Here is a 15244-nt window from a genome sequence, read left to right as displayed (position 1 = left end):
AGTGGCCTCAGACATTAAAGAATTTGGGACGGATACATTTAAAAGTTGATTCTCAGTCGTGTCTGAGGAAGTATGTCTGAGTCTGAGGGCGTTTGAAGGCATGTGAGGGGCAGGAAGGCATGTGAGGGGCAGGAAGGCATGTGAGGGGCAGGAAGGCATGTGAGGGGCAGAAATGCAGCTTCAGAAAAGCTGTGCTTCGTCTTCAGGTCTCAGCCTCTCCTTCCTAAACTCCTTCCCTGTCTCGCTTCTTCTACACATCTATACAGAAACTGTCTGTCCATCTCTCTTTTCTTAAGAATCCAGAATCATTTAGAACCCTGTCAGGGCTGGGTGTGGTGGCTCACGCCTGTAATCCCAGCACTTTGGGAGGCTGAAGTGGGCAGATCATGAGGTCAGGAGCTCAAGACCAGCCTGGCCAACTTGGTGAAACCCTGTTTCTACCAAAAATACAAAAATTAGCCAGGCATATTGGTGCACGCCTGTAATCCCAGCTACTCAGGAGGCTGAGGCAGGAGAATCGCTTGAACCCGGGAGGCGGAGGTTGCAGTGAGCCGAGATCACACCACTGCACTCCAACCTGGGCAACAGAGTGACACTCTGTCTTTAAAAAAAACATATATATATGGTTACTATTTAAAAGGACTCCACTCAATGAGGGTGGATATAGCTGAATCATTTTCTTGGGAGGAGCATCTCCTGGCTCCCCAAAATCTCTCCGCAGAAACTTGTGATAAGCCTGAGTGTAAAGGAATGGTGTGAGGGGGGAAACATCCAATTGCAGGAAGGTGAGAAACAAGGAGATGGAGTGTGATGGGCTCCAGAAGGTATGAGTGCAACTGGCCTACTTCAAGTCCTTGGGAGCCCCAGTCTGTCCTTCTTAGAAAGTGACTCTGCAGTGAAGACATCAGATTCCTTAGTACTTTTCCCAAAATGCCATCTTCTCTGTCACTGAACATGGCTGGGCTATCCAGGTCCCAAGTTTGAATTTTTGAAGGGAGAACAAACTTGAGAGTTCAAAGCAGTCTCCCTAGACCACAGTCACGTCAGGAAACCACACCAGTAACTGGCCTGCTCCCAGGCTTTGGTGGGAATATGAAGGGAAGTACATTTTTGTCCTTTTCACAGAGTGCCTGGAAATTAATCCCTGAAATCCTCCTAAAGTCAAAGGCAGCCCTAGAAGATTAGAGCTATATCTTAGAAACAGATATGGGAAGACCCACCTCTCCCATGTTCTCTCAAGTAACACATCTGCCTCCATCCCAATCTACACCGTTTTGCTGACTGCAGCAAAGGTCAATTTGAATTGCAGGAACTTGGGAGATTTTATGATCCTATGGGCAAAAGAGTCTCTTAGGAGACAGTATAGCCCCTCAAGCCCAATCCAAAACTAAGCATTTATAGGCCTCAACTGAGACACCTCCTCCCCAGTGAAACATTACGCATTTTTTTCCTAATTTGTGTCTCCTGTCCACATTGCAAAATTTTGCTTCATGTAACAAACCAACTACTGAAGTGGAGAATGCAACCATGGCTGTGCTGGCTGTCATTCTTGTGTTTATTCCCCTTTTATAAGACTCTCCACCTCTCTGTCCATTAGGCTCCCACTCCCACTCCCACCCCCACCTCCACCCCACAGCATGAACTGGGATAGAAAGAGGTTCTGATGCTTGAGCCCTTGACTGAGGCGCAGCAGGCACAGTTTCTACTTTCCCAGACAGTAGCCCTGACTGGCCTGTGAGCCCACCAGATGCAGTCAACTGTCTGGTCTCCAGAACACACAGGGGGCCTCCACCTCCCCTGGCGCCACCATCCCAGCCTCCTGACACTATCAGTTTTCCTCACTCTCCTTATGTCCCTTCCCACCCCCACAGACCAGCCCTGGTCTTATAAAATGGAAATCAGATGTTGCCAGGGTGTCTAAAGAAAGATAGAGACTTCGTTGACTGTGGTTCCTGATTACAGAAGACCTGATTCCCTTTCAGCCTGGGTTGTTCAGTGATCTCTTGACTTCATCCATTGTCCGAGAACTTTTCCTATCCCTGACTCAAGCCACCAACACCACCATTCCCCTCTAGAGCAGGCACCAGTGCCTCCCATTCCTTCCCTAAGGGACAGCCCACCTGCCCAGTCCCTCTAAGAGCTTATTGCTGAGGTTGTTATAGTATGAACTTTTGACCAGGACTCCCACATGAAAGAAAATACGGATATTTACCTTTGAACTCAAGGAACAAAAAGACCCAAGCAATGTAACTTCCTCCCATTGTACTTCCAACCAAGTAACTTCCTCCTATTGTACACAGGAGGAGACTGAGGGCCAGGGCAGACCAAGGTCAGACAGCACCTTGGCAGCAGAGGTGGAAAGCATCCTCAGTCCCTGGCTTCCCCACTGTGTGTGGTAGCATTCTCACTATACCATGCTGGCAGGTATGGTTCAAGTGGGGAGACTGCCTCCAGGATGTGCACCCAAAGGGCTGCACTTACGGTGAAACTGATCTCTTCTTCTAGGTCTGGATTTCCCCTAGAGTCTTCCCACATCTCTTCCTGCTGGGAATTGTGGTGGGAGAAAACAGACGGCTTTGCTGCTGACCCCTTCGGAGGAGTTGCAGCATTGGGGACTCCTACTGAGGTCTCATTAGGGGCCCTTCACTGGGGCAGCTGGAGTGTGGGTGAGCAGGTCAGGCCTCCCACTCTTCAGTCTGTGGGGGCATTTGTTGATTCCACAGCGACATTGGACGAGGGGAAGCCTTCTTAGGGGGACAAGGCCTCTAGGAGGACAGCTGCTCCAAGCAGTAGCTTCCCTCTCTTTGAAGAGGTCTCACATGCTGGCTTCATCAAGGAAGCAAGGTCTGGAGGAAAATAATTGCTTAGAAATGTTTCTGGTTGGGCGCAGTGGTGCATGCCTGTAATCCCAGCACTTTGGGAGGCCCAGGTGGGCAGATCACTTGAGGTCAGGAGTTCGTGACCAGCCTGGCCAACATGAGGAAACCCCGTCTCTACTAAAAATACAAAAATTAGCCAGCTGTGGTAGCACATGTCTGTAATCCAAGCTTCTAGGGAGGCTGAGGCAGGATAATTGCTTGAACCCAGGGGGTGGAGGTTGCAGTGAACTGAGATCATGCCACTGCACTCCAGCCTGGGTGACAGAGTGAGACTCTATCTCAAAAACAAAAACAATGTTTCCTATCACATCTTCCGTCTCCTGCCTCCCCCTTCTGTTAATCTTGAGGACTGTCACAATGGCATGACAGTGCCTCTTTTTCCATAGGAGAACATATTGCCAAGGGACAAAGCACATGGATGGGGGAGCCTATCAGGCCTATCAAGGTGAAGAGAGGCCAGTGTGACCCATTTAGAGAAAAGACTCACATTTGCTTAAATGGAGCCTGTTATCTGTCACTAAATTCAGTCTTCTGACCCATTGTCTGACCTGCTTCCTTCACTCCAATCCAATCTGGCTGAGTTCCTGCCCACTGAACATGGTTCTTGTCACACGCGTCCATGTGAAGAGAGTCCACCAACAGGCTTTGTGTGAGCAACAAGGCTGTTTATTTCACCTGAGTGCAGGCGGGCTGAGTCTGAAAAAGGAGTCAGTAAAGGGTGGTGGGATTATCATTAGTTCTTATAGGTTTTGGGTTAGGCAGTAGAGTTAGGAGCTATGTTTCGTGGGCAGGGGGTGGATCTCACAAAGTACATTCTCAAGGGTGGGGAGAATTACAAAGAACCTTCTGAAGGGTGGGGGAGATTACATAGAACCTTCTTAAGGGTGGGGAGATTACAAAGTACATTGATCAGTTAGGGTGGGGCAGAAAAAAAATCACAATGGTGGAATGTCATCAGTTAAGGCTGCTTTCAAGTCTTTTGTGGATCTTCAGTTAGTCAGGCCACCTGGATGTATACATGCAGGTCACAGGGGATATGATGGCTTAGCTTGGGCTCAGAGGCCTGACATTCCTGTCTTCTTATATTAATAAGAAAAACAATACAAAATAGTGGTGAAGTGTTGGGGTGGTGAACATTTTGGGGGGTGGTATGGAGAGATAATGTGCGATGTTTCTCAGGGCTGCTTCGAGTGGGATTAGGGGCAGTGTGGGAACCTACAGTGGGATAGATTCAACCGAAGAAAGATTTTGGGGTCAGGGGTGATATTGCGGGGTTGTTAGAAGGAGCATTTGTCATATAGAATTATTGGTGATGGCCTGGATGTGGTTTTGTATGAATTGAGAAACCAAAGACACAAGGTCTGAATAAGAGAAGAAGAAAAGCAGGTATTAAAGAACTAAGAATTGGGAAGACCCAGGACATCCAATTAGAGAGTGTCCAAGAGGGTTCAGTGTAATTACTTGCTTGGTTGGTGAATTTTTGGGCTCTATTCTTGACAGAGTCCTTTTTGTTAAGTTGGAGGCTGAGCTTGGTGAGGTGTGTTTTTAAAAGACCATCAGTCTGTTCTACCTTTCCTGAAGACTGAGGACGGTAAGGGGTATGAAGGTTCTACTGAATATCAAGAGCCTGAGAAACTGCTTGGGTGATTTGACTAATAAAGGCCAGTCCATTATCAAACTGTATAGAGGTAGGAATATCAAACTGAGCAATTATGTCTGACAGAAGGGAAGAAATGACTGCGATGGCCTTCTCAGGCCCTGTGGGAAAGGCCTCTACCCATCCAGTGAAAGTGGTTTTTTAGTTTCCTGACTCAGGGCATTTGAGTAAAGTCAATTTGCGAGTCCTGGGAGGGGGCAAATCCCCAAGCTTGATATGTATGGAAGGGAGGGGGCCCAAACAATCCCTGAGGAGTAGTAGAATAGCAGATGGAACACTGAGAAGTGATTTCCTTGAGGATAGATTTCCATAATGGAAAGGAAATGAGAGGTTCTAAGAGGCAGGCTAGCAGCTTGTAACCTACTTGGAAGAGGTTATGAAATGACGATAGAATAGAATGGGCCTCTGAGGCTGGAAGGAGATATTTTCCTTGGTCCAAGAATCCTTTGCCTTGTGTGGGAAGAGATTGATAGGTGGAACTTTCAGTGGGAAAGTAGGTGGGAGTGACCAATAAGGAGAAAAACTGGCTGTGAGAGACAGAAGTTGGAATGCTAGCTGCTTCTTTAGCTACCTTGTCAGCATAAGCATTGCCTTGAGCGATGGGATCTGATGCCTTTTGGTGGCCCTTGCAGTGTATGACTCCAGCTTCCTTTGGAAGTAAAGTGGCCTTGAGAATAGTTTTTTTTTTTTTTTTTTAATTAAAGAGACATTAATGATGGAGGACCCTTGCATAGTGAGGAAACCTCTTTCAGCCCATATAACAGCAAGGTGGTGCAGGATATGGAAGGCATATTTACAGTCAGTATAAATATTGACACATAATTCCTTTGCAAGAGTGAGGGCTCAAGTTAAGGCAATGAGTTTGGCTTGCTGATAGGCAGTGGAGGATGGCAGAGCAGTAGCCTCAATGATAGATGTGGAAGATACTACAGCATAGCCTGACTAATAGCCTGTGTGGCAATTAGGCCTGGTGGAACTGCCATCAATAAACCAGGTATGAACAGGGTGAGGAACAAGAAAGAAGGAAATATGTGGAAATGGAGTGAATGCCAGGTGTATCAGAGAGATACAGTCATGGGGGTCAGGTGTGGTATCAGAAATAATGTGGGAGGCCAGATTGAAGTCTGGGCCAGGAACAATAGTAACTGTGGGAGACTCAACAGAGAGTGAGTACAGCTGAATGAGCCAGGGAGCAGAAAGTATTATGTGTCAGGTGTGAGGAAGAAAATAGATTTTGGAAGTTATGAGAACTGTAGAGAGTGAGTTGGGCATAGTTTGTGATTTTTGAGGGCCTCTAAAAGTTTTAAAGAAATGGCAGCCACCACATGCAGACATGAGGGCTATGCTAAAACAGTAAGATCAAGTTGTTTGGACAGAAATGCTACAGGGAACGGTCCCAGTTCTTGTGTAAGAATTCTGACTGCACAACCCTGTACTTTGGCTGTGTGTAATGAAGAGTTGGGGTGAGTTAGGGAGAGCTAGTGTGGGAGCAGATTTTAGGGCTGCTTTTTAAGGAATGGAAAGGGGAGTGGAGAAAGGATTTAGGATTTATGGGGTCAGCTAGGTTTACCTAGAACAGAATGCATTGTGGAGGGAGGTACTGAGGATAGGAGAGTATGTGGGTTTGGCACCATGGGGTGGATAAGCAAGACAATTTGGTTGATAAGGCGCAGATCCTGAACTAACCTGTAAGACTTGTCTGGTTTTTGAACAGGTAAAATGAGGGAATTGTAAGGAGAGTTTATAGGCTTTAAAAGGCCATTCTGTAACAGGAAAGTGACAACAGGCTTTAATCCTTTTAAAGCGTGCTGTGGGATGGGATATTGATGTTAAGTGGGATAAGGTCATTAGGTTTTAATGGGATGGTAAGGAGTGCATGATCAGTTGCCAAGGAGGGAGTAGAGGTATCCCATACTTGTGGATTAAGGTTGGGAGATACAAGGGGAGGATGCAAAGGAGGCTTTGAACTGGGGAAAAGGCAGCAATGAGGTGTGGCTGTAGCCCAGGAATAGTCAGGGAAACAGACAATTTAGTTAAAATGTCTCAACCTGATAAGGGAGCTGGGCAGGTGGGGATAACTTAAAAGGAGTGCATAAAAGAATGTTGTCCAAGTTGGCACCAGAGTTGAGAAGTTTCAAGAGGTTTAGTAACCTGGCTGTCAATATCCACAATGGTTATGGAGGCAAGGGAAACAGGCCCTTGAAAAGAAAGTAATGTGGAGTGGGTGGCCTCCATATTGATTAAGAAGGGGACAGACTTACCCTCCACTGTAAGAGTTACCCAGAGCATCCATGAAGGTCCAGGAGGCTTCTGAGGCAATCGGGCAGTGTCAGTCTTCAGCTGCTAAGCCAAGAAGATCTGGGAAGGAGTCAGTCAGAGAGCCTTAGGCCAGAGTTTCAGGGGCTCTGGGAGTGGCTGCCAGGCAAGTTGGACAGTCCTGTTTCCAGTGGGGTCCCACATACATGGGATACAGCTTAGGAGGAATCCCGGGCTGCAGGTATTCCTTGGCCCAGTGGCCAGATTTCTAGCACTTGAAGCAAGATCCTGGGGGAGGTGGTCCTGGAGGAATGTCTGGCCACTCTGGTTCAGATGTTTTAAAGTTCTGGTTTTTGAACAGGTAAAATGAGGGAATTGTAAGGAGAGTTTATAGGCTTTAAAAGGCCATTCTATAACAGGAAAGTGACAGAATGTGCTGGAGATGTGGCTGGGGTTTCTCTCACAATGGAGGCAAGTAATTGCAACTCAGAAATACGTTGCTACTTGGCTGCCTCTACTCTATTATTGTACACCTTGAAGGCGAGATTAATTAGGTCCTGTTGTGGGGTTTGAGGGCTGGAATTTAATTTTTGGAGCTTTTTCTAATGTTGGGAATGGATTAGGTGATAAAATGCATATTGAGAATGATACAGCCTTCCTCTGGGGTCTAGGACAGTAAAACGTCTAAGGGTTGTTGCCAAATGAGCCATGAACTGGCCTGGGTTTTTATATTTGATGAAAAAGAGCCCAAATGCTAACTGATTTGGGAGAAGTTGGATAAAGAAAAAGGAGCATTAACCTTGGCTATGCCTTCAGCTCCAGCAACCTTTTTAAGAGGAAATTGTTGGGCAGGTGGGGGAGGGTTAGTCAGGGAATGAAACTGCAAGCCAGACCAGGTGTGAGGAGGGGAGGTGATAAAAGGATTATAGGGTGGGGGAGCAGAGGCTGAGGAAGAATTGGGACCTGGCTTGGCTTGGCTGGTGAGCAGCAGCCTGGGGAGGAGAGGTCAGATGGGTCCATAGAAAAGGAGGATTCAAAGGACTCAGAGATTGGGGTGGAGACTGAAGGAACAGACAGGAGAGAAAGAAGAAAGATTTGGGCTGAGTCGCATTGGGAGCAGAGACTAGGGAGGGACCAATGTGTAAAAGAATGCCTGGACGTCAGGCACCTCACACCATTTGCCCATTTTTTGACAAAAATTATCTAGATCTTTTAGTATAGACAAATCAAAAGTGCCATTCTCTGGCCACTTGGAACTACTGTTGAGTTTGTATTAGGGCCAGTGTTGCAGAAGAAAATAAGGAATTTAAGTTTTAGGTCAGGTGTGAGTTAAAGAGGTTTTAAGTTCTTGAGAACACAGGCTAAGGGAGAAGAAGGGGGAATGGAGGGTGGGAGGTTGCCCAGAGTGAAGGAGGTAAGTTTAAAGAGAAAGGTAGAGACATGGAGAAGGGGGTGGTGGGATGAGCAGCCCTGGGCTACAATGTGGGTGAGCAGCCAAAGCAGGCATCCCCACAATTGACTTGCCACCGAGGGAATGTGGGTGAATGACCAAGGCAGGCATCCCCACGGTGATCAGACACCAATGGCGTGTGGGTGAATAATCAGGCAGGCGTCCCCACAGTGATTAAATACCAAGGGAAGACTGTCTTCCCAGGTCTGTGACCGGCGCCGAAGTTTTGGGTCCACGGATAAAATGTGTCTCCTTTGTCTCTACTAGAGAGGAAAAAGAACTGGAATTGGAAGGACAGGGAGATTGAAGGGTGGAGAGAGAGGGAAATCAAAGGGTAGCAAGTGAGGTTGGAGAAGAGAATGAAAAGACTGCTTACCCGATTTGAAGTTGGTGAGATGTTCCTTGGGCTGGTTGGTCTGAGGACCCGTGGTCGTAGGTGGATCTCTTCACAGAGTGAGGGTGAAGACAGGGGACTGGTCTGAAGGAGTCCCTCTGACCCAGGTCTTCGGCACCAAATGTCACGTGCATCCATGTGAAGAGACCACCAAACAGGCTCTGTGTGAGCAACAAGGCTGTTTATTTCACCTGGGTGCAGGTGGGCTGCATCCAAAAAGAGAGTCAGCAAAGGGTGGTGGGATTATCACTAGTTCTTAGAGGTTTTGGGATAGGCAGTAGAGTTAGGAGCAATGGTTTGCCGGGCAGGGGGTGGATCTCACAAAGTACATTCTCAAAGGTGGGAAGAATTACAAAGAACCTTCTTAAGGGTGGGGGAGATTACAAAGAACATTGATCAGTTAGGGTGGGGCAGAAACAAATCACAATGGTGGAATGTCATCAGTTAAGGCTATTTTCACTTCTTTTGTGGCTCTTCAGTTGCTTCAGGCCATCTGGATGTATACGTGCAGGTCACAGGGGATATGATGGCTTAGCTTGGGCTCAGAGGCCTGACAGTTCTCACTTCTCCAGAATAGCCAACCTTTTTTTTTTGAGATTGAGACACAGAGAGATAGAGACAGACAGACATACACACACACACACACAGAGAAAGAGGTCCAAACAGAAGAAAGGAGAGCAGCTTCTTGCGAGAGAGAGAGAGAGAGAGAGAGAGAGAAACACACACACACAGAGGTCCAAACAGAAGAAAAGAGAGAGGAGAGCAACTCCTTGTGAGAGAGAGAGAGAGACAGAGACAGAGACAGAGAGAGAGAGAAAGAGCCAGAAAGAGAGTTAGGTAGAGAAAGAGAGAGAAGGAGAGAGAGACGAAAGAGAGACATCCCAAAAAAGGGAGAAAGGCAGATCTTTAACCTCTCTCTGCCTTTCCGGTTCCGCCCCAAACTCCACTCTACTTCCTCTTCTTTCTTTTTCTTTTAGCTATTTATATCTCCCATAGAGGAGCTAAAAAACAGACCTCAGCAGAGCTATGGTTGTTTTACGTGAGCAGAAGTGGGTATCCTACTTTGCCCATACACGTGTGAGGAAAAGTGTGGGTATCTGTGTTTCTGCACTAAGGTGTGTGGTTTGTTTTCTACAAGCCCCACACATAACCCAGCCCCCTCCACAAGCTGGGTCTTGATGCCTTTGTCAGTAGGTCACTTGGTGATTGAGGCAAGTCTTGTGACCTCCCTGGGTCTTAGTATTGTCTCCTAAAGAGTAAAGAGTGACAATCTCTAAGATGACTCCCAGTTAAAACATTGAGTTTTGTTTGTTTTTTTGTTGTTGTTATTGTTGTTTTTCTTTTGAGATGGAGTCTCATGCTGTCACCCAGGCTGAAGTGCAGTGCCGCAATCTCAGCTCACTGCAACCTCTGCCTCTCAGGTTCAAGAGATTTTCCTGCCTTAGCCTCCCAAGTAGCTGGGATTACGAATGCCTGCCACCATGCCCAGCTAATTTTTGTATTTTTGGTAGAGACAGGGTTCATCATGTTGGCCAGGATTGTCTTGAACTCCTGACTTCAGGTGATCCACCTGTCTTGGCCTCCCAAATTGCTGTGTGGGATTACAGGAGTAAGCCACTGCACCTGGCCTGTCTATTTTTTAATGTTATCGCCTTCTAAAGATCTTTCCCTCAATATCTCTACAGAAGAAAGGTTGGATCTTAAGAGGAAATCTAGTTTCTTAAGACTTTTATGCTTCTCAGAGCCAGAGTTACTTTTGTGAGTGTATTCACCAATTGCCTTTGGTCTAACCGAAAAAACAAACCCCACACCTTAGTGCCGAAACACAGATACACAGAAAGAGACAAAGTTCTCACCTATACCCGTTCCCCCATCCTCCTAAATTCCTGTGAAAGACCAGCAAAAAAAATGGATTTTTACCCCAATATGGATTTTGTATATGTTCACACTAAATAAAATTCACAAACTTTTATCTTTCTATGAAAAAACTAAATACCACAGTGTATTCACACTTACAGGAATTTAAAGCTTTTATTGTAAAGCTAAGGCAGCATAAAGAGTAAGTGCTGTAATGTAATGTACAAATTTATTATATGTTGATTTCGATAGTAGGAAAAACAATTTTGGTCTGTCTGTGGTTCCATCATCAATTCACTAAGTTAAATAGAAAACTTCAGGAATATAGTATTAACAGAGACCCAAAAATTACAGATAAATCTAGTAATGGAGCTTATAATACAGAATTAGAGGGTGCTAGTTAATGAATTTTGGCAACAAGTCAACAGTCAATAAATATTCATTAGGAAGTTGCAGTATATATTTCTCTAAGTTACCAAGTGACCTAGATATGGAATATCCAAAATGTTTAAATTCCTGCTAAACTAATGGAAATATACTACTTGTATTTTCATCACCTATAACAATATTATTAACATTTTAAAGTGTAATTCTCCACACTTTTGTCTACATGTATGATTTTATAAAATAAGAAGTACTATAACACTGCTTCAGATTCTGCTTTTTCTCTTCAAATGCATCTGGGGTCCTAGTAATATCTAATTTCTTAACCTGGATAATGGTGAACGCAGATCTGTTTGCTTTGAGTTAACTTATTGAACTATGTAATTATGTTTTTTCTGTGTGTATATTTCAGTTTTTTTAAGTTTATTTAAAAGCATATCCTAGGCTGGGTGTGGTGGCTCATGCCTGTAATCCCAACATTTTGGAAGACTGAAGCAAGTGGATTGCTGGAGCCCAGGTGTTTGAGACCAGCCTGGTCAACACAGGGAGACCTCGTCCCTACTAAAAATTTAAAAAATTAGCCGGTCATGGTGGCTTGCATCTGTGGTCCCAACATTTTTGGGATACAGAAGCAAGTGAATTGCTGGAGCCCAGGAGTTCGAGACCAGCCTGACCAACACAGGGAGACCTTGTCCCTACTAAAAATTTAAAAAATTAGCCGGGCATGGTGGCTTGCACCTGTGGTTCCAGCTACTCAAGACCAGTGTGCGCAGTACAGTGACACTTTGTCTCTACTAAAAAAAAAAAAAAAAAAAAAAAAAAAAATTAAATTAAATTAGCTGGGTGTGATGGTATATGCCTCTAGTCCCAAATACTCAGAAGGCTGAGGTGGGAGGATGGCTTGAGCCCAAAAAAGTGAAGCTGGAGTGAGCCATGATCAAACTACTGCATTCCAGCCTGGGCGACAGAATGAGACCTTGTCTCAAAAAAAAAGAAAAAAATCAAAAAACCATCCTATATATTCCAAGTCAACATATATCTATATTACTCTCAATGGTTCTATAGTATTTCATGTTATAGATATATCATAATTCTTTAAACAAATTCTGTATTCGGGGACATTTATAAGATTTACAACTTTTTACATGTACACTGCCTTCAATAAAAACTCTTCTATGTTTGCTCTTTATACTCTTGTGTCATAGGGCAGATTCTCTACGACAATAAACACTGAGATTAAGATGTACATTTAAGATGTTTACTGCAGGACTGGCACAGGGCTCATGCCTGTAATCCCAGCACTTTGGGAGGCTGAGGTGGGAGAATCACCAAGTCAGGAGATGGAGACTGTCCTGGCTATCACGGTGAAACTCCGTCTCTACTAAAAATACAAGAAAATTAGCCGGGAGTGGTGGCGGGCACCTGTAGTCCCAGCTACTCAGCCTGAGACAGGAGGGAGAATGACGTGAACCCAGGAGGCGGACCTTGCAGTGAGCCGAGGTCACGCCACTGCACTCCAGCCTGGGTGACAGAGCGAGACTCTGTCTCAAAAAAAAAAAAAAAAAAAAAAATTTACTGCAGAGCAATCTTGGGGCAATACCTGCAGAGGGAGTGAAGGAAGCATGATCGGGCAGAAGGAGAGGTAGAATATTGATGCAGTCACAACAAAGGCCTTGGCCAATCCCATAGGTATTCTAGCTTTCTTTAGAGCTAGATTGACCTTTAGAATTGTTCTGAATTAAGGTAAAGGGACTAAGCCTCTATATCCCCTTACTATTTATTAGATGTTGACTGTCCTCGGGGAGGAGGCTTTACTTTCAGCAGGATGGTTCTCTGTCACTGTTACAGTCTTGCCAATGCACCACAATGTAGCAATCTCTCGCTGCCAAAGGTATCATCCTAAGTTCTTTGTCTCACTACCAAGAAAGTTAAGGATGCTGGACACCAAGGGTGAGTTTGGAGTGAAAGTTTAATAAGCGAAAGAAGAAAGGACCCAGAAGAGGACTGTTGTTTTTACAGTTGAATGCAAAGGCTTTTATAGGAAACCCATGAGGGCTGGGAGCCTCCTTTGCATAAAGGGTGAATTTATCATAGCCCCACCCTGTCTTCTTAATGCGCATGCGGGCCCTTTATTGCACATGTGTCAGGGGACGGAATTTTCCATTACAGGCATATATGAGCAAGTCACCTGTGTAGTAGCCCTTCTTATGTCTGTGGTCATGTCTTAGGCAAGCCCCTATGTAAATTCCCTTATCTGTGCCTGCAGGTTGTTGTTTTGTTTGAAAGGATTAAACCAAGGATCCACCCTAACTGCCTGCCTGATCAAGCTTTTTCTTTTCTCCTCTGTCACCACAAAGGCTATTTATTCCCAGAGAGGGACTCAGCTGAGAGCTAGCTGTTCATCACCATCACTAGTCAGTGGAGGGAATGAGTGCCGTGTCCTGAAGTGGGGGAACTGGGACATGCACCACTGCATCTACTACACCTTGCCCAATTACTTCCTTGGCATACATTCCTAGATGTGTTTAGAGAACATGGGCTTTTGATAAGGCTTTAGATATTATCAGTTGCCTTCTATAAAAGTGATATTTCGGCGAGATGGCTCACGCCTGTAATCCCGGCACTCTGAGAGGCTGAGGCGGGCACATCACGAGGTCAGGAATTTGAGACCAGCCTGGCCAATACGGCAAAACCCCATCTCTACTAAAAACACAAAAATTAGCCAGGTGTGGTGGTGGGAGCCTGTAATTCTGGCTACTGTGGAGGCTGAGGCAGGAGAATCGCTTGAAACAGGGAGGCGGAGGTTGCAGTGAGCTGAAATCATGCCATTGCACTCCAGCCTGGGCAACAAGAGCAAGACTCTGTCTCAAAAAAAAAAAAAAAAAAAGTGATATTTCACTTCTAATAGGAGAGCAAGAGACCATTTTTTTCTCCTCTGTCAAACAATAGCATGCCTTTGCCTGCTCTTTTATCTGTGATTCCACAGCATTTCACACATTCTCTATTATATCATCTCACATTCAGTGGGAATTCTTTCTTCTTGGGCTCCTAAAATACCCCGTTTTCAAGAACAGAAAGGGTGTTTTATTCACACTTACATCTCCTGATCATGTACCATGTATACAGTCGGTCACTAATTAATACATGTTAAGTAAATTAATGTCTCATTGTAGAAGACTAGGGAGTCACAGAAGATTGACTGACTAGAAACAAAGAAAATACTATACAAAAAAAATTAGACATGGTGCAGAATCAAAAGATGGTTGTGGAAGAAATGGAATGTGTTTTTCATGAAGGAGGAATGTAACTACCCAATGGGTTCACCTTGCCCACAGCCTACACAGAGCCAATTTATCAAGACAGGGGAATTGCAATGGAGGAAGAGTAATTCACACAGAGCTGGCTGTGTGGGAGACTGGAGTTTAATTATTACTCAAATCAGTCTCCCCAAGCATTAGGGAAAGCAGAGTTTTTACAGACAACATGGTGGGTGAGGGGAAGCCAGTGAGACATGAATGCTGACTGGTCAGTTAGGAAACAAAATCATAGGGAACTGAAGCTGTCCTCTTGTACTGAGTCAGCTCCTGGGTGGGGGCCACAAGATCACATGAGCCAGTTTATGATTCTGGGTGGTGCCAGCTGATCCATCAAGTGCAGGGTCAGCAAAATATCTCAAGCACTGATCTTAGGAGGAGTTTAGGGAGGGTCAGAATCTTGTAGCCTCCAGCTGCATGACTCCTACACCATAATTTCTAATATTGTGGCTAATGTTAGTCCTACAAAGGGAATCTAGTTCCCAGGCAAGAAGGAGGTCTGCTTTGGGAAAGGGTTGTTATTGTCTTTGTTTTAAATGACAAACTATAAACCAAGTGTCTCCCAAAGTTAGTTCAACCTACCCCAGTAATGAACGAGGACAGCTTAAAGCTTAAAAGCAAGATAGAGTCAGTTAGGTTAGATCTCTTTCACTGTCTCAGTCATAATTTTGCAAAGATGGTTTCAGGAAGGTGTCATGATGTGTACAATATCATCTGAAAAAGAATAAATGAGAAGCCTAGCTCTTCAATAAAGAGGCAACAATTAATGACTGCCACTGTAGAAGGGTGAATTATCAAAAACAGAGAGGTGGCATAATAAATATAGATCAGGTAATATAAAAGGTCAGGGACAAAAGTGTGTTTCTTTCCCCAGCTCTGCTACTTATAACTTGATGAGACTTTTTGATAAATCTTTTTGGAAGCTCTTAAAAACTACCAATGCCAGCCAAGTACAGTGGCTCACGCGTGTTAATCCCAGCACTTTGGGAGGCCAAAGCAGGCAGGGCACTTGAAGTCAGGAGTTTGAGACCAGCCTGGCCAACATGGCAAAAA

The 15244-nt window shown here is 45.0% G+C and overlaps 1 long non-coding RNA gene across 1 annotated transcript; it reads right to left on the bottom strand.

Annotated features, from left to right (window-relative positions):
* Nucleotides 1-3445: 3445 nt before the first annotated feature.
* Nucleotides 3446-8762, bottom strand: LOC111554757. Its single transcript, XR_002735332.1, has 3 exons — nucleotides 8619-8762; nucleotides 6798-6894; nucleotides 3446-3575 (listed from the first exon to the last, which is right to left on the bottom strand). It is a non-coding gene; the product is annotated as an uncharacterized LOC111554757 (long non-coding RNA).
* Nucleotides 8763-15244: the final 6482 nt, after the last annotated feature.

This window comes from Piliocolobus tephrosceles, chromosome 6 (genome assembly GCF_002776525.5).
Source record: "Piliocolobus tephrosceles isolate RC106 chromosome 6, ASM277652v3, whole genome shotgun sequence".
In the NCBI taxonomy this organism is placed as follows: Eukaryota; Metazoa; Chordata; class Mammalia; order Primates; family Cercopithecidae; genus Piliocolobus; species Piliocolobus tephrosceles.
The sequence above is the reverse complement of the archived record's forward strand: the minus strand, read 5'-3'. Positions and strand labels throughout refer to the sequence as shown.